Consider the following 25,097-nt stretch of genomic DNA (forward strand, 5'->3'; position numbering starts at 1 on the left):
ACCTGCAAGAGACCTCCCCTCTCCCTGCGTATATAGGCACCTACAAGAACTGCCTGATCTACATCCAGCCCCACGACATGATAAAAATGTCCAACAAATGGCCCTGCTGAGAATAGGTCATTTGGGAGCACCTCTAGAGCAGGGGAAGAATAGGGCCAGGCTGGGATAAAATATCCCAACCCTGCAAAAGGCCACAGCCATGGAAAACCCTGAGCTAGCATATAGCCATGGAAAACCTTGAGATAGCATGGCTAGACAATAACCCGACATGAGAAATCTACCTTACTCCGGCCAAGCACAGTCAGAAAACAGCCCCTACCACCTGTGGTGGCAGCATTCACCTATATGAAACCTGCAAGCTGAGAGCCAAGCACCATTGCTAACTTTGGAGGTCTAACATATACCCGAGTTCTAGATAATAACAGAAAGAACGTTGATGATAACGCTAAAACCTGTGTGTTTGTTAAACAACAATACCACTACAAAAGGCAAGAATACTCCAAAAGCGTCAATAATAGAAATCATCTGAGCTGGCAACAGCTATGAGCAAGAGCAATGGCACCCACCATATCCACGCACACTCTTCCTTGCCCTCCTTGCCAAAAGAGGAGTGTTCTTTAATAGCAATCCATGTGTCAGCTTCGGGTTATATACTCAAAACCATAGAGGCGCCAAAGCCATAAGAAGCTCTAAACCTTCTCGATTCCTCCATATTTCATTGAGTCCCAGCTTTTTGCACTTCAAAACATGCTTCTCCTCCAATGCCTTCCATCCAAGCTCTCCGAACACATGCTTTTTATGATCCCGACAAAGCAATTGCACCACCCTACCAAACATGTTTGAGTGAGATCGGGCCTTGTTAACTTGATGTGGGCCTCCTTCAAGGTGTGTGAGTGGCAAAATGAAATGATACAGCTCCAAGTCCCAAGTAGAGAGAGAGATAAGTCGTTCGAGAGAAGGCAGAGCCGGAAGAGAATGCTTTGGATTGGGGGATGTGTATGAAGACACGTTTTCCTGTAAATACTTTTTGTCGAGGCTCAATGCCACACATGTTGTTATATAGTGCACCTACACAGGAGTAAGACATCATTAGGCATGAACGCAAATCTACTCTTAGAACCTTTACACATAAGGCAACACCCACCAATGCATGTGAAAGATGGACAGGTGGGTCTTTACACACAGACCTTGCAGAACCCGGTAGCTTTTCAGCTAACATGCATCAGTCTAATGGTTGGTGCACACATGTTCATTGGTGGGGCAGCGAGTTCGACCATTTGGGCACGCCCGTTGAGTTTGGGCAGGGGTCTTGGCTGCACAAACGTTTGGGCAGCTCCTTTCTTGCGGAGTGAACCGCTGAATGCCAACTTGTGTCCACCTTAGCGCACGTCCCTGTAGCCCAATTTGGGCGCATGGTGTGTAAACCCCCTCGGATCGTCCAATGTAGATGTCTGCATGCAAAAGAAAAGAAGATAAGGTGATCTAAGATTTTGGTGTTACCACCAAACTTCAAACTGTGGCTCTGAATGTGCATTTCATAGGTACAAATTAGGTATACACAATTCACCTCAAATTTTTAAAATGTACTTCAAACGAAAGCTTTACATCATTCAATCAAACCCATTGATTCTAGCCCATTCTCAAGAAGCTTAACAAGGTAGCCTTGACTCGGTAGCATAAAACCCTGAGAAGCTCGAATTTTAGTAGCACTCGAGTAGCAAAGGATCTGCTTAACTTCCTTCCCATGCATAGACCTTGGGCTATGCATAAATCTGCTTACCAGCAATACCGTATACTGAACATCTGGCCTCATAATGCATACATAAATTAGGCAACCAATAGCCTACCAACAGAGAGTGACATCAAAGTAGTCTCTATCATCATGAAGACTCAGCTTTAAACCTATCTCCATAGGAGTAGCAATATGCTTGCAATCTTCAAGGCCACAACAATGTCTCAATGTATGTTGTCTGACACAAAGCAAACCTCCATCAACTTCCTTAGACTATATACCCAATTGGAAAGGAAAGACTTATTTTTTTCAAGAAAAAGATCCTTCTATTAGTTAATGAAACTGCCCATAGGGCTACAACCTCCTCTACAAGAGAGGACTACAATAATCATGATGGGGAGACTCTCCCAATGAAAAAACAACATATGTACAATCAGGCTAGATCAGGGGATGGGAGGAGGAAAGAGCCATAGGTGGACGGTAGTGCCATCTAAGCACACCCTGGACCATGGTGAAAAATGGCCCAGGACGCCAAAGTCGAAGGAAAGCCTCTCTGCGCTCCCGCATGCGGTCGGAATTGCCCTCGAGTCCCTCGAACTATCCTCTGAGAGTATGCACCAGCTCCAGCCAAAGATCCCGAACAGTCTCTGTGGTGGTACAGGGCGAGCCTCGAAGATGCCAAAGCAACAGGCCCGTCAGATGAACCAGAGTGTCAGGCCACTGACGAGCTCCCAACACACCTCTCTCTCACTGCACCACTCCTGTGGACTAAGCTCTGTGTGGCAGGCTGGAGTGTAGGTCGCCCCCCCTGCATCACTATCATTCTGCTGGTGGATGATAACTAAAACTGAAGTGCCAGGCCCGTGAGAGTGGACCAAGCAACTGCCCCCCAAGTGTACTGCCGAGCCGTGGAAAGAGCGGGCATCAACCGAAGAACACGAAGCCACACCTGCTGTGCCAAGAGACAATCCCAAAGACAGTGATGCTGACTCTCCACAACATGGTCACAAGCTGTGCATGCAGACGAGAGGCCACTATGCAACAACCAACTCCGAACTGTTGTAGCTCTATGTGCGACCAGCCACTGAAACAAAGCGACTCGCCTCGGCAGTCTGGAGTCCCACAACCTCTTCGAAAAAGCTGCCAAGAACTCAGTTGTAAGACCCTCCTCCTGCCAATGAGGTGCTGCAACAGGGCGAGCCTCTCTCTGTGCTGCCAGTATGTGACGTCCCAGTCGAACAGTGTACTGAAAGAAAGAGACACCTGGGTGGTCTGCAGAAGAGAAGGGATCCCTCCAGAGCCACTCTCCAGGATCCCACTGGACTCGTGCCAGTGGACAGCACTCCCAAGCCCACAGTCTCCAATGTCCGGTCGCAAGAGCAGCTGGGTCAGGATCGATGACACAAGTCCTCCCACAGATGCCCACCACTCGGATCCTCTGAAAACAGCACACTGCCACCTGGGGGGCCTCTACTGCAACTCGTTGTAAGCGTCCCTCACCCTATAGCTCAAAATACAGGGAGGGAACAATCTCTGAGCAAGCCTTAACAGAGATGAGAACATCCAATCGCGTGAAGGCTCCCATCCATCTAGGCGCTGCTGACTCGAGAGGCGTGAGCCACTCAGCTAGTACTGCCTCTGAGATGTCCTGGCACATACTCTGCACCCCTCTCATGCCATGTAGCTGAAAGCCCTGTAGCTCCTCTGACAAGCCTGAAAACTGTAACCAGTCACCTAAAGAGCGTGCTCGACCCGCTGCCATGGAACCCCTAGAAACATGAGGCCGACTACCAACCAAGTGACCTCTCTGAGTGCTAACCATGGGGTTTCAAACAAGGGGCTGTCGCTCGCAGGCGCTCCTCCGTGCAAGTAGGCTGACGTTGCTCCAGGCCTCGCCACAAGTGCTCCCGAGATCGAAGCAACCCCACAGCGAAACGATCCTCCAGTCTCCTGCTCAAATCAACTCTACGCATCTCTGTGAAGATCCATCTGGTCGAAGGTTGCCAGGGGCCTCCTGCTTGAGGCACCCTAGCACGAAGCCGCTGTAACAAGAACTCCTTCCAGGGCTCCTCACCCGGAAGAAGACTTCGAACGATGAACTTCCCAAGAAGGGCTCTGCTCTGCTGTGTTGGGTCTATGATTCCAAGCCCTCCCTGGGGACAAGGAAGAATGATGACCTGCCAAGCCACTTTGGCCCGGGCTGTCAGAGTGTCTCGCCCTGACCAAAGGAAATTCCTGATCGGCCGCTCTACCTGGCTGATACAAGAACTCGAGAAGATCCAGCAATATGTGATGTACCACATAGTAGCCAACAGCACCTGGTTGGCCACTACAACTCTGCCAGCCAAAGAAAGTCGTGCGGAGCTCCAATGTAACAACTTCCTCCTGTCTATCAGGAGGACGGGAGCAATCTGCTGCTTGGGAGACAAGTCCAAGCCAACCTGACAGCCCAAGTACCGAACTACAGTCCTTGAGGGAATCCACCTGAAACCCTCACCTGACATCCAGTCTCGCACAGGAGCACTACCAACCGAGAAAGCCACTATCTTTCTCCAGTTGATCAGTGCGCGAGATGCACAACAGAAGGTCTCAAGAGCCTGCTCACACCTATGAAGGTTGGCCTCCTGGCCGTCCAAAGTACAAGGCTGAGTCGTCAGCAAACTCAGTGTCCAGTAGCTCATCTCCCCGAATAGGGAGTGCTAAGCCCTGCAAACCATCCTGCTGCGACACCAAAAACCTGCTCATCGCCTCAGCATAGAACAGAAAGAGGAAGGGGGCAAGAGGGCAGCCCTGTCTGACTGAACGTGTGAGCATGAAACGATCACCTCTACCTCCTGACAAAAGTACCTGATTGTGTGCCCGTCTTTACAAAGTTGACACCCCTCTGATCCAAGCATCTAAGAAGCTCATCCTGCGTAGAGTGCCCTCTAGAAAGTCCCAGTCAACTTTGTCGTAGGCCTTCTCAAAATCAAGAAGAAGAATCACCAAATCCTCACCATGGGGCCACGCTAGGGCAGAAGCCTCCCAAAAAGTAAAGATGTTGTCAAGGATACTGCGCTCCTTGACAAAACCTGTCTGAGTCCCATGTATAAGGCTCTCTAGAAGTGATTGGATCCTCAAACTCAGAGCCTTGGCAAAAATTTTGTAGGCTGAGTTGAGGATGGTGATGGGGCGCCACTGTCGAATCTCATCCAAGGAGCCACCCTCCTTGGGAATGAGGTAGATCAGACCCTCACTCATGCTGTCAAGCATCTCTCCTGCGTGCAAGATGTACCGAAAAGCACTACAGAGATCTGGGCCAAGCAAGTCCCAGTACTCCAAGAAAAAACTACGAGCCAAGCCATCCTCACTTGGACAGCTACCACGGGGGAGTGCACTAAGAGCCCTGTGCAACTCCTCAAGCTGAAGTGACAACTCAAGCCTCTGACGCATCTCCTCAATCACAAGGCAAGGCATCTGTGCCCACACCTGCTCCCTGCATGCATCCTGACGCTCTGACTGAGGCTCTGCAGACAGTAACTCACAGTAAAAGTCAGTAGCAGCTACACGCATGTCCTCTGGCTCAGAAGCAACTGACCCGTCGGGCCTCCTCAACTGACTGACCTTGGCATGCGTATGCCGAGGTCTCACTGCCTCGAAGAAAGCACCAGTCACTCTGTCACCCATCTGTGTCCACTTAGATGCCTGTCGATGGAAAGCAAACTCATGGCGCCGCTCCTCTGTGCTAACAAGCTCCTGGCGAGCCTGCTGTAGCTGCTCCTCCAACCAAGGATTGTCTGGATGCTGCTCCTACAACCTCTGCAAGGAAGCAACGCCCTGTCTGAGATGCTGCTCCTCCTCTCTCAATGCAGCTAGGCGAGCCAGAGACTCCTGGAGAAAGAAACAACTAATCTGAGCTAGTCCTGAGGCCACTCTGTCAGCAGGAGAATCTTGCATGTCCAAGCTCTCTGTCCAGAGAGCCTCTACTCGCTCTCTGAGAGCAGAGTCCAGCAAGACCCTCACAGGGATGCGAAGCATCGTGCTCCCCCTCCTCTGTCTATCTACCACTGTGAGGATCACTGGTGCATGGTCCAAGAAGAAAGTCCCTGCCAGAATGCCAATTGTCCCACCCAAGTCACTGAAATGGGCACTAGTGTAGAAGCGATCTATTCGCAAAAGATTCACTCCTCCCACTCTGCGGTCCGAACGAGAGAAGGCCAAGCTGTCTCGGGGCCTCACAAAACTAGAGTGCTGCCACACATTCGAGACCCTCAGAGTCGTACAAAACCTCTCCCAAGCTGCCAGCTCAACTCCATGCACAGTAGCATGGCTACCACCAATCCTGTCAGAAGGGTTCTCCAACATGTTGAAGTCACCCCCTATGCACCAATGTTCTGTCTACGGCAGAGACTCAACAATCTGTGACCAAAACTCTGCTCGTGCACTCGCCACATTGGGCGCATATATGTTCAGGAAGCCCACAAGACAACCCTGAACCTGCATAGTGATCCACTGAACCCTGCCTGGCACAATAATCCCTCTGCCCACAATGGCCTGCTGCAAAGAATCCGCAATTGTCATACATACCCCACCCTGGATTCCTCCAGGTCCAAAAGCAGCTGACCAAAAAGTATCATATCGTCCACGAAAGAGCTGACCACAACGTCTAATGCGGCTCTCACACAGATGATGCTCATGTAGCATAAGGAGATCAATCTCTCCTCCCACAAGGCAACGCTAAAGCTCCTGACGCAATCGGCCCCATTGACGCTGAAACTGGGGCCCACCAAGCCCCTGCACGTTCCATGAGACGATCCTCATGGGGAGCGACAGAGAACAGATGTTGCCGCAGCAGTTAAACGTGCTATCTTCGAGGCTGGCTTGGATGGGGAGTAATCCGCATCCGAGCGTCCTCTACATAGGCGTGACTGCAACGAGTGTCTGGCCCAAGCCAAAGTAGAGCGAGCCGTACGTAAAGCAACCTCCTCTGTCCAGGAGTCCTCATGAATGTGTACATAGCATGGCAAGCACTACGTACCAGCAAAGAAGTGAACCACAATGTGTCTACATCCTGCTCTATCTAGAGGGGTCACCGCAAACTTGGCCAATGGCCACAAAGTCTGAAGCATGTCTGTAACTCCTAGGTCTCCCATGTGGTAAGAGAACTCTAGAACCTGTGTATGCAACCACTCCAACACTGAGCCGAGAGTCCACTCAGTCTGGACCCTGCCGCAAAGGGGAAAAGAGAAGCCAACCAATGAGTCCAAGGCCTCTATCCCCCTAGCTGCAAGGAACAGAACATGACCCCTGAAGCAGGTTGCCTCATGGTCTGCTAAGGAGTCGCCGAGAAAACGTGTAAAGTCGTAGTCAGAGAAGTCCCATCGGCGCCGAATGTCGAAGCTCGTCATACCACGAGGGACTGCTGCAAAGGGAGACGTCTGTACCTGTAGAGGGGGTCACAAGAAAGATTGTCCCTCTCTCGCCAAGCGACTCGTGGCAAAGGCGCTGCCAAGAGATCTCCTAGCAGCCAGAGATGGCCCTACCCCCTGGGTCAGCTGTGAAACTGGAGCGGGAGGGGGAGTGTAGGAGCAGGGGGAAGAGGGGGAGAAGAGGGGCGGGGGGGGGCGGCAAAGGTAGAGGGGCGAGGGGAAGAGGCGGCGGGAGCAGGAGGCGGGGGGGGGGGGAGGGCCGGGGGGGAGGATGATGAGGAGGGGGTGAACTTTGGAGGAGAAGGGGCTGTCGAGGGTGAAGCTGAGGTGGGGGCTGGAGCAGGGACCTCATCGGACATCCTGCTCAAGAGGATCGAAACGGTTCCCCATGGGAACCCACTGCTACTGGGTAGGCGCTTGAGGACCACTCTGAGTGCCAAGCTGTCGTTGTGGCCCCTACCGTCGTCGACCACGAACCTGCTGCCATCCCTCCTCCACTGAGGCCCCAGGCTCGGAGGGTGGCTCTGCATGTGTGCTCTGTGTCTCTGCCTGTGGGGCTACTGGCCAGCCCTTGCAGGCTGGGGCTAAGTCTGTGGTGTAGGTCGAGGCCTCCTCCGTGGACAGGCCTTCGCAAGATGGCCCATCTGTCGAAAAATGAAGCATTGGTTCGAGAGGCCCGAATACTCCACGGTCTGTCTAAACCAACCCCCACTCACCCAAGGCAGAAGAATGACCTTCGGGAGAGTGTGAATGTCCCTAACCAGAACGCGAACTGAGGGAATGCCGGCCGCCTTGGCAGCTACTGAGACTACCGTGCGAGGTGTCTCCAAGATAGTCCCAATCGCTAAGCCTATCCTAGACAAAAGTGGTAGGTACTCCCTCCGCAAACCAGGAAAGCAGACGAAGATCGGGATGTCTGCCTCCTCTACCAGAACATCTGAAGCAGGGTCAAAACCATGTCTCCACTGTCGAAAGTGGGCTCGAGGTGCTCGGATGGTCAATGGACTCATGGCGATGGCCTTGGACGCCATCTCGGGGGTCTCGACCTCGATCTGGTAGTAGCCTCGGCGACGAGGATCTGAACGTCCAAGATCTTGCCAACCTCTGCAAGAAGGCGGGCCTGGAGAAGATCACACATCTCTTCTCTCCTGGGTCTGGTGCCGAGAATCTTGCAGATGACAGAAGCCGCCTGCAGGCGCTCTACCTCTGCGGCTAGGCTCGCTTCCTCTGTCGGTGAAAGAGCAAGTCAAATGTTGGGCTCAACGGGGTCGGGCGAAGGGGCTTCAGTGGAGTCCCTCTGTGGCGGAGCTTGAGCCTCCATCTGTGTCCACTGCTATGGCGGAAAAAGAGTGGGTAAAGCAATTTCTCTGTAAAAGGACCCCGGCAAGCACTGTCAAAGAACCAGCACTACCAGAGGCAATCGCCAAAAAAAACTCGGCGTGAGAAAGGCAGAACGAAATGAGCCCAGGAGGGGGGGGGGAGGGTTTCAGTGAGCGAAGAGAGGTGGGGGAGGGCGGGACACGAAGCACAGCGGGTGTGGGAGAGGGAAGCGGGCGTGGGAGAGGGCAGCGAAAAGGGGGGCAGCGGGTGAAATGGCAGCGGGCAGGGGCAGCACAGTGGGGGCAGGTGACGCAGCGGGCAGCGGGGACTGAGGGCGGGCACAAGAGGGGAGCAGGCGACAGGGGGGGGGTAGCGCAAGGGGAGGGCGAGGGGCAGCGCGCGCAGCTGGGGTTGGGGGGTAGCAAGCGATGGCGAGCGGGGGCGACTGGTGCAGGTGCAAGGGGGGGAGCGGCAGCAGCAGCAGCAGCGAGCCAAGACCGCGAATTGGAAAGGAAAGACTTAAAACCACGTTTTGCTGAAAAACCAATATACTAAGATGCTTCACATAAGGAACATTAAAAGGGACTCATAGCCTGGCAATGCCCTTGCAAGGTGAAGCTTTTGACTTGCCAAAAAGCATCCCCTACGAAACCGATCTTTGTGTTATAGCAGCACACAGGAACAAGTCTCAGTTAACACCTTAGTTTAATGTTGACAGCACCAATCTCAAGCAAAGGGGGGATGTTTAAAAAAACTAAGAAAAAAGGTGGAAAGAACATGTGTTTTGAAAAAATTGACCTACTGGGATGGTCAATATATACACACAAATCACACAACAAGTGAGCATACAGGAGTGAAACCACTCTCATTTGGTGTCATGCCAAAAACACCAAATTGTCTAATAACCTTTCTTTTTCTGTAATTGAAACTATATGTGAGTTGTTGCAAAGCACAGAACACCATAAAGATTAACCAAGCCAGAAAAATTACCTTGGGGAGCATAAGAATGAAGCACAGCTATTTCACAAGGTGGCTTCCGGGAAGCAAGCATCGTAGCAAGGCTACAGTGTCATTTGTCCAACGGGCTATAGTTGGCCTTGCACTTTTTTTACTTTGTACTTTTTTGGGCTAGAGCCGGCAAGCCAGCAAGAAACTGCCTTTGCTTCGCATGCACGCAAACGAGTCAAAGACAAGTTATCTTGCGGACTTGCCGACAAGGGGAAAAGCGCCTCCATGCCGTATCGTGGCATGTCAACGGGGAATGGAAGCAAGTTTCCCCCTCGGGGGAGTAAAAAGTCTTTTCATGCCATGTTAGTCAGTCCATGTTCCCTTGTTAGTCACGCCACCCGAGGGTAACGTCGGGAAATCACCAAACGAATTCAGTGATGCTGAGAGAGGGGGACGAACCCTTGTAACTCACAGACCATGCTGAATCTTGCCCAGGTACTCCAGGATTTTCACTTGGTAGAAAAAGGCCCCCGTCCAGCGGATGTCCGGTAGGACTGCCATACCCAAAGTGGGCGTCGGCTCAAAGGAGGCATCCCGTTGGCCTTGCACTGGACAGGCAGTTACAGTTGGCCGTGGCTTCACACTGGGTGGACTCTCGCCTGGGCAGCTACACGTTGCAGACACAGGGAGTGGTGGTCTCCACCACCATAGTTCGGAGATAGGCACAACTAGACTGTCAGAGATATTTGTGTTAGCCGTTGGCTGCCCTATATGGTTGTATATATGCTCAGTTGGTCTAGTTGTCATATGTATCCTAGACATCTGAGTCATTGAGTCTAGAGTCTTCGGTTCAGTCTAGCACTTGAGCATCTGCACTCTCCCTGCACAGTTGGAGCCTCGACACCCCCATAGTACCTGTGAGGATGAGTGTGCTGCCAGCCAGAATCTGTACTATTTCATGAGTTAGTCGAGGTTCATTGAGTTTGGAGTCTACTGTTGTGTTTCCTATAGTGTTTTCATTCAGTTTGAGCCCGAGGTTTCTTGCACATTGCACTTAGGAGCACCCATAGTAGAGAGCACAACACACTTTCCCTGCTACAGGTGCTCTCATTTTTTGCACACCCGTTAAGACCTCAGCTGAAGTCTCACTTCGCTCAGCGTACATGGTCTGCTGGTCTAAATTGTTCTGGTCTAGCCTGGTCTAGTCCACCTTCACCTTCGTCCACCTTGCCCCACCTGGTCTAGTCTCTCGCCCTGGTCCAACTTGGTCTAGCTGATCTTTGCCTTCGTCTAGCTTGGTCTAGCTGGCATAGTCTCTCACCTTGGTCTAGTCTGCTGATCTAACTGGTTTGATTTAGTTTGGTAGAATCCACTTTGGCCTTCGTCCAACTTGGTATAGTTTGGTCTAGTCCACCCTCTCCCTCGTCCAGCTGTCCTAGTCTAGTCGAGTCTAGCTGGTTGGGTCTAGCCTGGTTGGAGTCGAGTTTAGTCCAGTGGGTCTAGATTGTCCAACAAGTGCAAGGGTCTTCTTGCCCTGAGGTTGGGTAGGTATGTTTCTACTGCATGACACATACAAGGCATCTAAAGATCGGCCAAGCCCCCTCTTTTGTACTACCATAGAGAGCATCAGCCTTTATTAACGAGTAGAAGTCCTCAACCCCTAATCCACTACCCTCTCTAGCATCTACCTCAACCAGCTCCTCGCCGCCCTTATCACCTCCCCCAATACACTTTCCACCAACTGTGCTACAACCGGCTCCTGAGCAGGCTCCAATGGAGGAGCTGACAAGCATTCTGACCAAGATGAACATAAACTTTCCGATTTTCAAAGGACTAGGTAGGCATCTTCTTTGTTTAGGCCACGAATTTTGTAGAGGGATACAAATCTCCTAGCATGGTCGTCTGCATTTATTATGGAGAGTGCTCTTTCTATCAACCTTGGATGGCTTAGTAGAAAAATGGTAGAGTCAGTTTGCAGAGAGCCATTTTACGAATTGGGCAACAGTAAGACAACAATTTTGTGAAGCTTTCATACCATGTGACTTTCAAGAGAAGGTGTTAGATGAGTCGGCAAACTTAGTGCTCCAACCTGATGAGACTTTTGTGCAACTCATGACAAGGACGAAGTCTCTGATTGTCGAGCTCCCCACCAACTAGGAGAATTCATTGTCAGAGGAGAAGGCTCTCCCCAAGACTTCTCAACAAAAGCTATGAGAGACTTTCTGACATGAAGCAACTCTGGAAGAGTTTGTACCTGCCGCTACTAGGATAGAGAGGGCAAGGAGGCTATTTAAAGAGGCCCCTCAGGTAGAGACCACTTCAATTCTCATGGAAAGTGCCTTTGATCCCTTGATTTCTTTATGCAAGTAACTTCGAGAAGAGGAGAGGTCCTCCCATCGACAAGAGAAGTCCCCACATCAAGAAGCTTGAGACCAGATCAAGACAAAGTTGGAAGAGCTTAGGGCTCAACAAGAGTCTAAGCCTGTGTCTTGGTGTTGCTCAGGTCACTCTTCAGGGCATCCTCCAAAAGAATGCCCGCTTCGGGCTTATTGCAACTTCTTGACAGCTTGCCTCACAAAGAGACACATCTTGTTGGTATATTGACTCACAGAGCCATTGAGCTAGGGAGAGCTAGACGCCCTCTTCTACAAGGGCAACCACAATATCGATAGAGGCTCCATTAGAGGATCGGGACTATTCTAGCACGACATGGGAGACGTCCAATACGTCTGTTTACAAGCGCAAACATTGATGATATTCTTCAGCGGCCAAAGCAGTACATCCTCGCACAGCACCCGATGTCAAACATCCTCGAGCACTGATGCTCATTTTAGCTTTTACCTTTTATTTTTACTTCATTTTATTTTGTACCCAAACATTATATTAGATCCACCAAGATTGTATCAATTTAGTCTCATAGGTCATTTGGCCTTTTGAAGATGTTTAATATAAGATTTCACTTCAATTCTCTCTGTCTCTCGCAAACACAGAGAGGACCTTTTGAAGAGGGGCACAATAAGAGAGATCCAGCGACAGCGGAAGGTCACAGATTTCTTTCAGTCACAGATAGAGAAGTTCGAGCAGCCCCCACACCATAACAACACCAGAGGTACCAAAGGCATACTGCTTGACTGGCGATAGAGTTGGGGCGGTCCCGTCGCCCACGGATGAGAGGGCCCTCTCGATATTGACGCAGACTGCACCAGAGGATCCATACCATACTGGCACGATATAGGAGCCGTCCCGGATACTGATGTATATGTATATGATGCCTCGACTGTAAGAGAGCTCCATTGTATCAGCCCACCCTTTGTCTTCCCTTTGTATCAGCTTTCACCCCACCCCTACCCAATATTTTCTTTTCAATTCTTTGTACTTTTTGTACCCAGACCTGGTATTAGATTCACCACATGTAACCTTTTGGTCTCATAGGTCATTTTGGCCTTTTGAAGACGTTAATATTACATTTCATTTTCATTTCTCATGGAGAAGCCTTTGGTCTCTATGATCTTGCGGCTCATTAGAGCTAAGGCTTCAATACCACATGCCATTATCCGAGCAGAGCTAGCTGCCCCCCAACTAGTGGTTGAGGTACTCACCAGATTTGTCTCCTTCATACACCGCATGTGGGAACTTCGCAGAGACAGATACGCCCGCCTTGCACTTGAGTCCTCTCGACAGTTAGCCATGCAGGGAGATACAGCATGCTGATATGGGGAGATGACATCTTGGTTTCAAGCGCACGGGTTCAGCATAGACAGATTGCCTCCCTTCCAATACTCACTAGATGCACCCTCTCTAACTCGTACACAGTCCGAGATCACCAGGCTCATCCCCCAAGACCTGACTCAACTAGACACCACGAAGACATGGATACAGCTAGCACAGGAGCTGGGCACGAAAATGGCTTTCTACAGAGAGCATCTTCTCCAGCTTACGGAGGACGGTTTTGTGACAAGGCCAGATACACGGACACCCACTTGTCTCATGGGATACGATGTGCTATTGGCCAGATACACACATCTTCACACCAGCTACGGATCGAGACTGGGAGATACAACGGAGTACCAGTAGAGGCCAGGACATGCCCCATGTGTGACATGGAGCCTGAGACAGGGTTGCACTACACATGCCACTGCCCCGTCTACTACGAGATACAAGGCTGCTTCCACTGCTTGTTCAGAGAGGGATTTGGACCACTCTCTAGAGTCATGCGGTACGAGGATCTGAGATGCTTGGGTTTGTTTTTGCTCGAGCTGCGCAGACACAGAGAGAGCCTGACGAGAGGACAAGCTAGGCAGTCTCAGAGACCGATCACGGACTTCTTTAGAGCAGACACTGGACACCCGGAGGAGCTACCACCACAGCAGAGTTTGTCGCCTTACACCAGAGGCACATTGATCGATCGAGCGACCGAGATGGGGAGATCTAGACGCCCACGAGTACGGAGGACTACACAGCATCGACGGAGGTTGCATCAGAGGATCCGGATCACTTTGGCCCGACATGCACGATGCCCAATCAGACTACTGACCATGGAGGAGATTGATGAGATCCGCCAGCGAGACCGATACTGGATCTCTTGTGATTTAGCTATCCCAGCTAGCTGCTTAGTTCACACCTGGCAGTTTAGGATTCCATAGCATTGTATTTTCATTTTGTCATTTTGTTACTTTTGTTACTCTGACTTTGTATCAGATCCACCACATTGTAACTTTTTTAGTCTCATAGATCACTTTGGCCTTTTGAAGACGTTAATATAACATTTCATTTCATTTCTCTCTCTCCGAAGACTACAGCAGAGGATTCAAGCCATACTTTCTCGACGTCCAGAGTACAGATGAGGATGGATCTCTACCATATCTCCCCCCCCCCCCCCCCCCCCCCCCCTCTCCCCTTCTCATTGTACTACACACTGTACTGGGAAACTTTTGTATTAGCTGGCACATCCATACAGTCCCAGCTTGTAGTAGTTGTGTTTTTGTTTCAGTTCTTTTTTATTCCGGACATGGTATCAGATTCACTATGTTGTATCAGCTTGGTCTCATAGGTCATTTTGGCCTTTTGAAGACGTTAATATATCATTTGATTTCATTTCTCTCTCTCTCTCTCTCTCTCTCTCTCTCTCTCTCTCTCTCTCTCTCTCTCTCTCTCTCTCTCTCTCTCTCTCTCTCTCTCTCTCTCGGGTCTCTTACTGTTTTTAGGGTTTCGTCACTTCTTTGCTGTTTTTTAGGGTTTTGAAATTGCTTTTACGCTGTTTTTAGGGTTTCGTCACTGTTTTTACTGTTTTTACTGTTTTGAAATTGTTTTTTAGCTGTTCTATAGGGTTTCGTCATTGTTTTTTGATGTTTCATAGGGTTTTGTCACCGTTGCTTGCTGTTTTTTAGGGTTTCTCCACTGTTTTTTACTGTTTTCTAGGGTTTCAAATCTGTGTTTTGATGTTTTTTAAGGTTTTACATTTCTTACTGGTTTTTTTTTTTTAGGTTTCTTGTATTCTTTTTGTTGTTTTAGACACTCTCTCTCTCTCTCTCTCTCTCTCTCTCTCTCTCTCTCTCTCATGGGAAGCATCGGAGAAGTGCCAACGGCTTCCCCCACGTGTAAGAAGACGCATCCCTCGCCGGCCGCCCACAAAGCCTCTCTCATGCGGACAGAGAAGAGGATGTCGGTAATAGAGAAGGAAATGAGAGAATGGAAAAACGAAGTGGAAGAGTGGAGGAAGGAGAGGAGCACTATTCTTCAAAGATGGACCGAAGAAAGAGATGGCATGTGTAGAAGGATCGCTTCGCTCGAGGAGAAAGTGGTCATCCAAGATTCCATCATCCGAAATCTACAAGCAAAAAGTGGGCAGCTCGAAGAAGGCGAAATTCAGCCATCCATGATGGAAGAATTGAATACCATGAGAGAAGAAATACAGGTTATCGAGGAAGGTGAGGAGAAGAATTCATGGGCCGCGGTCATCTCCGCAACACAAAAGAAAGTAGAGGAGGCCGAAAAATGGATTGAAGTTGCCAAGAAAGGGAAAGGTAAGAAAGCTCCTTGTACACCCACTCGTATTAACATGACCCCTCGAAGAGGAACAAAGGAGGATGCAGGCTCTACATGTGAGGGTAACCGGCCTCAAGGACATAAACAATATGGAAAAAGAGGTCACAAGCCTCACATCCATGATGGGGATGGACAAGCCTCCACACACAAAGGCATGGAGAGTGGGCAAGAAGAGTGATGGCCTCAAGGACATAAACAATGTGGAAAAAGAGGTCACAAGCCATGATGGGGATGGACAAGCCTCCACACACAAAGGCATGGCGAGTGGGCAAGAAGAATGATGGCCCGGGAGAATCTTTAAAAGGGAGAGCTCTCATTCTACGCTTCCCCTCCTTGGAAGAGAAGAAGGAATTCTTGAGAAAGAGGCCTACTCTCAAGAAGACAGGTATTTTCCTCCGTGATGATCTCACTCTCTCACAGCTTGCGCATATGAGAAAGGTAATGCCAGAGATTACGGCGGCAAGACTCAGTCGGGTCAGAGGCGATATTCTAGGAGCATGCCCTAGAATACTAGGTATGATGAGTGCACAGAGATGAGAGCCGTGCTTCATCTTCTTTTAGGAGTCATCACTTACAGACAATCTTGGATTGCTTCCCGACGCTTGGTGCGACAGAAGAAACGAGCTTAGTTGGCCCAGATGGAGCGAGACTTGTCTCCGTTGTTCTTGAGTAGAGACTCAGGAGAGGCATGGCGATTCTTTCATGATCACTCCCCTCCCCCAGTGATTACTTCTCCTGATGTGTGGGGCCAGTATGCCTCATTGTTATATACGATTCCTGGACAGGACCCCCTTCCAAATCCTACAGAGCCATGCCCACCTACCAGCACCTTCTTTACCACTGAGATGATAAAGAGAGCCATTGACACGATGAGGACCAACAGGGCATATGATCATGATGGTTTAATAGCAGAGCGCTTTACACATGCTAGAGATATGCTGGTAGAGGTTCTTGAAGTGTTGTTCAATCGTGCCGTGTGTGAGGGGTTACCTGAGTCTTGGAGGTTGTCCACTATTGTGCCTATCTTCAAAGCAGGTGATCCTACAGAGCCTGGGAATTACAGCACTATTATGGTTGGGCACACATTGGCACGGTTGTATGCATCCATTCTTGAGCAGCAGTTGAGTAATTGGGCAGAGGCTGAGGGTGTACGAGCAAAGGGCCAGGCCGGATTCAGGAGGGGTTTCTCCACTCTTGATCATATTCTGACACTCAGAGCCATGAGAAGGGCAGGTAACATGGGAGACAAATTTATTGTAGCTTTGTGGATTTCCGCAAAGCATTTGACATGGTACCGAGAGCTCGATTGATGTGCAAACTACAGGAGATGGGGATGCCCATAGTGTTGATTTGGGGGATTATGGCTCTATACAGATCAATGATGGGACATGTACGCACTCCGGAGGGGATATCTGATTTAGTTCACTCCACCATTGGGGTGAAACAGGGTTTCCCATTGTCTCCTACTCTATTTGATATGTATGCTGATGAGGTGTCTGATTACATTGACAGAGAGAGTGATAGAGGCGCCCAGCTGACAGGGACGTGGATCTCATTGTTATTATATGCTCATAATATTATGTTGATCTCTGACTCACCAGAGGGTATGCAGCGACAGTTGGATGCATTACACAGTTTTGCAGAGGATAGTGGATTGTCTGTAAACCTTGGTAAAACCAAGGTTATGGTGTTTAACACCACACAACAGTGGATCAGGAGATCAGCACCGAATTTCACATATGGTCAAGAGATTGTAGAGTATACAAATGCATACACTTACCTTGGGGTTGTCCTCACTAAGGAGAGCAGCAGAGGCTAGACTGACTAAAGCTTTTGCGCCCTTGGGAGGCTTGGAGAGGATGTGTTCGCAGGTTCAGTTCCAGGAACCTCAGACAAAGTTATGGCTCTATGATACTTTAGTAGCCTCAGCTATGTTGAATGGGGTGCAGATATGGGGACCTTCTGTAGGCCAGGATGGTTAAAAAAGTATGGAGAGGCCCTTGGTATCTATGATCTCTCGAGTGATCACAGCCAAGGCCTCCATACCCCACACTATCATTTGAGCAGAGCTAGCTGCCCCTCCTATGGAGATCGAGGCACTTACCAGATCAGTCTCCTTTGTGCATAGCTTGTGGGATACTACTAGAGACAGATATGCTAGACTGGCCTTGAGTCTTTCAAACAGTTAGCTCTTCAGGGGGACAATTCATGCTGGTATGCACAGATGACATCATGGTTTCAGAAATGTGGCTTCACCATGGATAGGCTGCCCCCTTTCCAGTACTCTCTTCAGGCACCCTTGATGTCTCTTACACGTGTGGAGATTACTAGACTCATTCGCCAGGACCTAGTCCAACTAGATACTAGGAGGACATGGATAAAGCCGCCACAGGTGTTGGGCACAAAGATTGGCTTTCTATAGAGAGCATCTTCTCCACCTCACACAAGATGGGTTTGTGATTCGACCCAGCTACATGGACACACACATGTCTCATGGTTTGCGGTGTGCCATTGGTCAGATACGCACATCCTCACATCAGCTGGAGATTGAGACTGGTAGATTCAAAGGGATACCAGCAGAGAGCAGGATATGCCGCTTATGTCAGTTAGAGCCAGAGACAAAGCCACATTAGATATGTCATTACACAGTGTAGTATGAGATACGGGGCCGTTTCCACTGCTTATTCAAAGAGGGTTTCGGTCCTTTCTCTAGGGTCATGAGTTATGAGGATCAGAGATGTCTTGGGCTATATCTACTTGAGTTACACAGATATAGAGACACTTTACTGGGGAGAGATAGAGAGAGACAGTCCCAGAGACAGATTACAGATTTCTTTTCACTAGAAATGGGACAATCAGAGGAGCAGCCATCACTGCAAAGCTCGGCCCACACTCATTCGACCACTACCGGCACTCTCATCGACCGAGCACTGGAGCTACGGAGATCCAGACGGCCACGATTGAGGAGAGGGGCTACACAGCATCGACGAAGACTGTAGCAGAGGATTCGAGCCATACTCTCTCAACATCCAGAGTGCAGATGAGGATGGAGTATCTTTGTTCTAGTTCTTTTGTACCCAGACATGGTATTACTTTCACCATTTTGTACACAGCATCGACAGAGACTGTAGCAGAGGATTCGAGCCATACTCTCTCAACATCCAGAGTGCAGATGAGGATGGAGTATCTTTGTTCTAGTTCTTTTGTACCCAGACATGGTATTACTTTCACCATTTTGTAACAGATTGGTCTCATAGGTCATTTTGGCCTTTTGAAGACGTCAATATAACATTTCATTTCTCTCTCTCTCGAGCTGGTAGCAGAGGTAAGTGATTTTGTGCTGAAGAAGAAGAATGGCGAGGAGAAGCAGGGGGTAAGGGGGTGGTGGAAACTTGAGAGGGAGCAGGAGAGGTAACACTGGGGGCTACATGCGTTGTAGGTTGCTAACGAGGACAGAAGGAATGGTTACGACCCACTGTCTGCCATGCAGCCTCAGTAGGAGTTGAAGCGGAGGGAGGAACATGGAGGGTCGAAGCTCGAGGAGCACCTGCGGGCTGCTGAGGTGCTCGAGTAGTAGTAGGAGGAACCGGTTGTTGACGCTGACCACGTGGCTGAGCATGAGTGCCACGAGCCGGCTGTTGTTGCCGCCGATGGCATGGCAGGGTGGGGCAATCTCGTACCAAGTGTCCCATCTCGTGACAACGTCAGCACTGTCCTGGGCGGCCAGTGACTACCATTCGGCAAGAGTAGTCTCGATCGCGCACAGCCACAGTAACTGTATCTGGTAATGAAGTATCCCCAAACACCATGACCTGAATGCGAGGTGGACCAGATGAGAAGATGCAGGATCCTGGAACTACTGTGCCAAAATGAGCAGCAATCATCTGAAGGAGATGCTCATCAATAAAATGGAGAGGCATATCCGGGAAGGAGAGCGTCAGAGGGAATCTAGGAATAAGGTGTCGACTGTCAAACTCCTCAGTAGTAAACTCGGGATACCACCTCGTCAAGTATATCATCCTGCCGATCAGAGAGTATCGGAGAGCGAGCCAGGAGAGTTGAGGCAATGGCGGGATCTGAAAGACGTACCATGAATATGCCCCTGCCAAGGAAGAATGTAAGCTCCGAGACCCGTCCCTGAGTAGTGCCCAATGCAGTCTGACACCAATCACGTATAGAAGAGCGAGGTGGAGACTGTCCAATCATCCGGCCAACCAAGGCATGCTGTGCCAAGTGTTGTATTTTGAAGTCAATGCGTGTCAACAGGTCGCCAGTACAGTCCACGCGACAGGCAAGTGGTGATGGAGCACCGTGTAGCACTCGAGACCGGCAAAGCCGCCATGAAGAATGGGCGAGACTAGCAAACGGGAAAAGCAAGACCCGAAATGAAGCTTGGACTCTTTCTCTCTCTCTCTCTCTCTTTCTCTCTTTCTCTTGCAGGCGGTAGGAAGATGCGCACAGTTAGGGTTTGGGACAGTTAGGGTTTTCGGACAATTACGGTTTTCGGGCTGCTAAGTATTGACTGATGTGCAGCAGAAACCCTAAAACAGCAGGCGAAACCCTAAAAATGCAAAAAACAGAGATTCGAAACCCTAAAAACAGCAGGCGAAACCCTAGGAACAACAGGGCGAAACCCTAAAAATGCAAAAAACAGAGATTCGAAACCCTAAAACAGCAGGCAAAACCTTAACAGTTCTCTCTCTCTCTCTCTCTCTCTCTCTCTCTCTCTCTCTCTCTCTCTCTCTCTCTCTCACACACACACACACAGGATTGGAAGATTTTGTATCAATTGTGAAAGATGACAAGTACAAACGTTATGTATGGCTGAAAATTATGACACCAAAAAGAGCACCAATTTTTGTAGCCGGTTGCTACATTCCTTATCATGATTCTCCCTTTTATACGTGCATGGATAGAGATCAACCATTTTTTGATTTAGAAGAGGACATTGCTTATTTCAAAGGCGAAGGTGATGTTATTGTATTTGGGGATATGAATGCTCGCACAAAAACATTACAACATGATACTCAACAATTTGATATGTCATATATTTCAAGTGAGTTGGAGCAAGTTCACTTGTATGATCGTACTTCAATGGATGAGAAAGAGCCGGATCATTATGGAGAGTTACTTTTAAACATGTGTAATAGCACGGGTATGCTTATTGCCAATGGTGTATCTTTGTGGAGTGGAACCAATAGATTTACATGTAGGAAACATAATGGGGATAGTGTGATTGACTATATGCTACTCTCCGAAGCCATCATGTATCGCATAAAGAGTTTTATGTTTGGCCAATGGATCCCGGAATCCGACTATTGGACCTTATGTATTGACCTTTCATGTGGAGAAGCAACTAAGCATGATAATCTCAACCAAAAGAAAGAGAAATTATCACTTTGTATGGATTTCAAACGGGCACCAATGTACATTGAAATGGTTGAAGCAAAAGTTATGGATAACAAAGCTTCAATATGACGCACTATTGGAAACTAAATGGGAAGCTTTCAAGAAAGTTATTTGCTCTTGTGCCGAAGAATACTTTACCATAAAGCATCTCCATGATATCAACAAAGATAGATCACGCAAAAGGTGGTTAAATAAAGAATGTCAAGATGCTCGAAAGTCCTTGATAAAGCTTGATGCAACTATGGACAAAGATAACTATCAAAGTCATTTGCATACATACAAGGCATTGATTCAAAAGAAGAGAAGAAGATGGGAAGTAAAGCAAGAACTTTTTCCAAGTCCAAGAAAAGGTATATGCATGTGGAAGATTTCGGAGAAACTTGAGAGGCAAGCGGGTTGAGAATTTTAGTAACTTGAGTCTTGTGGATATGTGCACACATTGTAAGTAATTATATGAGCAAGCAAATGCTGAAAAAATGTCATTTTATGGTTCACTCTCATGTATGCCCCCTTTTTTACTATTGAGGATGTATACGGTGGGCTTGAAAAGTTGGCCACTCGCAAAGCGGGAGATCTTCAAGGTATCAGGCCGGAGATGATTTTACCCATGAGTGGATGTGTGATATGTTCAACCTTGCAGCTCAACATGGTATGCCTTATGATTGGAGTACTAATTGGGTTAAGCCTTTGCATAAAGGATGGGATGTAAAGAATGTAAACAACTACCAGACTATAATGATTGGGTCTCTTATGGCAAAGTTGTTTGGATGCATAATGGAGATGAAATTGAGTGATTGGATTGAAGAGAATCACAAGCGTGCAAAAGGACAAGCAGGTTTTCGTCGATCCCATAGCACCATTGATCATCTTGTCACTCTTCGTGTTCTCATGGAGGAAAGTCGGTTGTTAGGTGCAGCGGAATGAATGTTTGCGCTTTGCTCAAGATAAGTGCTCCGAACTGTGCTCAAGGTTCCTTTTCGTTCTTATGGAAGGTAGAGCCTTCCATTCTTAATGATGGAAATGCTATGATCACAAACAAAGTGAATGGACACTGTGCGTGCAAGTGTATGAGACTGAGAGATAGAGAGAGAACAGAGATACGACACCAGAGACGTTGTAAAACCCTCTCCGAAGGCCCCACTCTCGTCGGCGAGAGTGGTCTACTTATCATTGCACAATCTGGTACAAATGGTATGCATGGGACTGATGCAAGTCAAGGCTATGTCGACAATGACAACGGCGATGACGAAGTCGACACTAGGGCTGAAATTTGCAATCTTTCTACTGCTATCCGAAAACGCTATGGGCTGAAATCTGCAAATCTTCTATCTGCTGAATTCTGACTCTATGTCCATGATGACGATGCGACGACGACGTGCTGAAAACTTAAAAACCTTGTGGAAACTGACCGTGCGGCGAGAAACTGCTGCGGGAAGGTGAGGTCTGCGAGGTTAGGGACTTGATCTGCGGGTACTAACTGCTGAAAACTGAAAACGCTGATGGTTCTTGACTTTTCGTCACGGTAAAGGTGCAAAACGCCGGGGCTGATCTGCAACCAAAAACGCTAGGGCTGAATTTTGGTCCTTCTATCGCCGGGATTCTGCAAATGCAAAAACGATAAGCTGATCTGCTGTGTCTAACTGTTGTCGGGTTGATCTGCCATGCAAAACGCTGGGGCTGATCTACAATGGAGAAACGACAGGCTATCCTTGGTTGAAAACGCTAAGTCTCCTGCCCGGGGGGGTTCTGCTGAGAAGTTGTCTGTTGAGCGTGGAGCTCCTACTGCCTCTTTTGCCATTTAGTGCTAACTTTGGTTTGCATATATACAAACTTAGCAAAATTGCCCTACCTACTTTTGTTGGGAAGTCACTTAAATTAATAAGTGAAAAATGTCAAAAATAGGGACAATAGGCTAAATGCACTGGAACATTTCCCTGATGGATTATGATGGGAATGCTGATGATCATGCTGTGTGCAACCAGAGGATATGCATCTACACCAAGTGATTGGACATGCACGGTCTACGAACAGACTCACAAAAGTGCCATATCACTTCCTATTCTAAACTGACTAGACTGACTGAACCCTGATCATGCTGTAGCTTGTCCACGGACACATAGGACTGGATGTGTCACGTGACATCGGTTGAAAGGCAAGCAATTGTATTATTGTTTTGTGGACTTTAAGAAAGCCTTTGATATGATTCCACATAACAATTTGTGGAGAAGGATGGAAGAGCTCCAAGTGCCAAGTGAGTTTCTTCTTGCAGTTTCTCGAATCTATGAGAAGGTGATTTGTCAATTGCGCATGTGAAGAGAAATTTGAGAAATTTTTGTAACCGCTATTGGGGTTAAAAAAGGATGTCCGGTGTCACCAACTCTGTTTGGTCTATGCATCGATCAATTGAAACAAAAGGTACTTCACTTTATGCAAGAAGAAGGCATTGAAGAGGACTATTTGCAATGCGGTAATCATGCTTTTGTTGTATGCGGATGATGTAGTGCTTCTAGCACACACTTTAGAAGATGCACAAAAGCTTATGGTTGTCCTTGAGACCTTTTGCTTGCATAGTGGGCTGATTGTGAATGAATCCAAAACAAAGATCATGCTTGTGAAAACCAACCATAAGGAGAAGCCATGCATTGTGTACAACAATGAGACACTTGAAGTTGTTGAGAGCTTTAAGTATCTTGGCCTTGAGGTTCCGTCCAATCATAAGTGGCATGAATGTGCTATGTGTCGTTTGGAAGCGGGAAAGAGAGCATATTATGCATTTGAGAACATGTGTAATGCGGAAAACATCAAGTGTTGGGTTCTCAAGAAGTATCTTTTTGATGCATTGATGACACCACAGCTTCTTTATGGAGTTGAAGTGTGGGACAGGAGCATCTCAAAGTCTACTTGGAAAGAGTTGGAGAATGTCCGAAAGCATTTTCTTACAAACTTTCTCCAAGTTAAGACACAAACACCATATATGCTACTACTTCTTGAGTCGGGATCTCTTCCAATTGAGGTTATGGGCATGGAAAGGGTTGTGAAATACATGATAAAGATGCGTCAAAACCCCTCACATCGACTTCCTACAATTGCATGGGAAGCAAGCAAAAAAGTTGAAAAGATGCATAAAAGCAAGATCTTGAGCACGGGATGGATGCAAGACATAAGAAGTGGTTTGGGAGATGGGATGCATTACACTTGCTACATGATGCTTCAATTGACTCCCAAGTAAATGAATCTTTTCTACAACACCAATGTATTACGACTTGGGAGAAATCCAATGGGTCACGCTCCGTACATTACACCACCCATATTGCCCCCAACTACAAAAATCCATGTTCTTCGCTGAAAGAGGAAACTGTACTCACACTTACATGCATGAGCCTATCTCCTTGTCGACGATATGCAATATCGCAGCCATTCGGCTTAGCTCCCATTTCCTTCGATGCAAGACAAGTCGTCGGGGCAATGGAGAAGAGTCAAATCGACTGTGCACATTATGCTAACTGCAAGTTCGAGAGTCTTGAGGACCACACACTACTAGAGTCTCAGCTTTTGGTCATATCCGAACTTGCTTCTCTCACATTTTCAACCATGACTTAGACCTACACACTTTCCTCTCCCAGCCAAAGTGTGGTCTCTCCATTACAACTCTCATCACCACAATTTTGGAGCATCGAGAGTCACTCTTCAGCCATACACATACTACATCACATGTAACTTTGGTCCCATAGGTCATATTTGACCTCCGAGGACGATAATAAAATCTCTCTCTCTCTCTCTCTCTCTCTCTCTCTCTCTCTCTCTCTCTCTCTCTCTCTCTCTCTCTCTCTCTCTCTCTCTCTCTACATCCAGAGTACAAATGAGGATGGATTCTAGTAGTAGTATCTTTGTTCTAGTTCTTTTGTACCCAGATATTGTATTAGATTCACCATTTTGTAACAAATTGGTCTCATAGGTCATTTTGGCCTTTTGAAGACGTTAATATAACATTTCATTTCATTTCTCTCTTGGGATAGTTTCCTACGACGTCTTCTTCTTCTTCTTCTTCTTCTTCTTCTTCTTCTTCTTCTTCTCTCTCTCTCTCTCTCTCTCTCTCTCTCTCTCTCTCTCTCTCTCTCTCTCTCTCTCTCTCTCTCTCTCTATTTTTTTATTTTTTTTTTTGGAAAAATCAGGGCTGTATATTACGGAGTACAATATAATCCCCAGCGGATGCCAAAAAAGGGCCTATCATGTGG

The 25,097-nt window shown here is 48.2% G+C and overlaps 1 protein-coding gene across 9 annotated transcripts in view; it reads right to left on the minus strand.

Annotated features, from left to right (window-relative positions):
• Positions 1 to 419: 419 nt before the first annotated feature.
• The window catches only part of LOC147453163 (uncharacterized), a 69,056-nt gene continuing 44,378 nt past the window's right edge, over positions 420 to 25,097 (minus strand). For 8 of the 9 annotated variants that reach the window (XM_086518632.1, XM_086518633.1, XM_086518639.1 and 5 more), the window contains 2 exons: positions 1,145 to 1,451; positions 420 to 1,068 (listed from right to left, as the gene is read on the minus strand). The gene's annotated coding sequence lies outside the window, so the exon portion shown is untranslated. The remainder of the gene's footprint in view (positions 1,069 to 1,144; positions 1,452 to 25,097) is intronic. The other variant, XM_086518635.1, reaches the window with a different exon arrangement.

Source organism: Adiantum capillus-veneris, chromosome 8, assembly GCF_014529385.1.
Source record: "Adiantum capillus-veneris isolate H3 chromosome 8, ASM1452938v2, whole genome shotgun sequence".
Lineage (NCBI taxonomy): Eukaryota > Viridiplantae > Streptophyta > Polypodiopsida > Polypodiales > Pteridaceae > Adiantum > Adiantum capillus-veneris.